Raw genomic sequence first — 1,549 nt, forward strand, 5'->3', positions numbered from 1 at the left:
TCATGGATGACTTGTTTTCTCACAGTCTGCTTTTCACGCTCTCATACTGTGGTTTTACAGCAATATCTGTGGGTGTGACTGGATTCCTTTTTATTTTTACCTTGGACTCTAGTAGATATGAATTTATCATCCACCAGTTTTGAAAAAAAAAGACCTTAGCCATTGTGCTCACAATTTTTTTTTATTCTCTCCCTTTGAGATACCAATCAAAAAAATGCCAAAATTTTACTATTTTCTCTTTAATGCCAGTTAATATATTTCTTGTAGTTGGTCTTGTTAGCTTTCTTTGTTGCATTCTGAGTAATCTATTAGAATTTATTTTAGAGTTCTTTAATTCTCCTTTTAGCCATATGCAATCCACTGTGTAACTCACCAGTTGAGTTTTTACTTTCACTTTGTGTTTAATTTTTAGAATTTCTTTACATCTCCTGTTTTCAAGCCTGTTTGAACATTTCACTTATTTTATTTGCTAAATCCAAAACTTCATTTATTAAACGTGTAATAATTATTTTAATATATTTTATTTTAACATACCATGATATTTTATTTTATAATTTTAGTGTGGCATGCCATCAAAAATTCATATTTTACATAGGATAATTCAGAAGATTTTGGATGATTTAGGTCTATGGTTTGTGGTTTCTGCTGACATCAATTGCAGTGTCTTCTTTCATTGTGAGTTTTGGATAAAATTCAATTTGTGGGAACGGTGAGGCCTAAATTGTAGATGCTTTACTCCAGAGATGTTTTGTATTTGTTTCTGCCAGGAGGCAGCAAGGTTCTTATCCCAGAATAATTTAGCTCCTTGAGAAGGGCTCTGCTTGGTGGGAAATATTCAGGCTAAGCTTCTCTACCTGAGGTCAGCAGAAGGCTTAGGCTTAGAATCCCATCTCTGATAAAGGAATGTGCCCTCAGCAGCATCTTGCCCTTCCCTGTTGCTCATTGCTTACCACACCCTGCTTACAGCCAGATTTCTGCTCTGATTTCAGTCTTTTGTTCTTTTTTGTTTATGTTTTTGGCTATAAAAGGTTTATTTTCAAATTCTATGTCTAGTAATTTCTGCAGAATATTTTTGAAGGGAGTTCCATTAGAATTACCTGGATATGAGTCACCTATGGAAGCTGGTCTCATTTCTCATCCTTTTTTTTTTTTTTTTTAAAGATTGATTTATTTATTTGAAAGTCAAAATTACACAGAGAGAGCATCTGATGGTTCACTCCCCAAATAGCCGCAATGGCCAGAGCTGTGCTGATCCAAAGCCAGGAGCCAGGAGCTTCCTCTGGGTCTCCCGTGCGGGTGCAGGGGCCCAAGGACTTGGGCCATCTTCTACTGCTTTCCCAGGCCATAGCAGAAAGCTGGATCTGAAGTGGAGCAACAGGGTCTCGAACCGGCACCCATATGGGATGCCAGCGCTTCAGCCCAAGGCGTTAACCTGCTGTGCCACAGCGCTGGCCCCTCATTTCTCATCCTTTTAAGAACCATTCCTCTAACAGCCATAATGTCCATTTTATATAGTCCCTTTGTGACGTATTCTGGGAGAGAAAATGAA

The sequence above is a fragment of the Oryctolagus cuniculus genome, chromosome 16 (genome assembly GCF_964237555.1).
Source record: "Oryctolagus cuniculus chromosome 16, mOryCun1.1, whole genome shotgun sequence".
Taxonomy (NCBI): Eukaryota; Metazoa; Chordata; class Mammalia; order Lagomorpha; family Leporidae; genus Oryctolagus; species Oryctolagus cuniculus.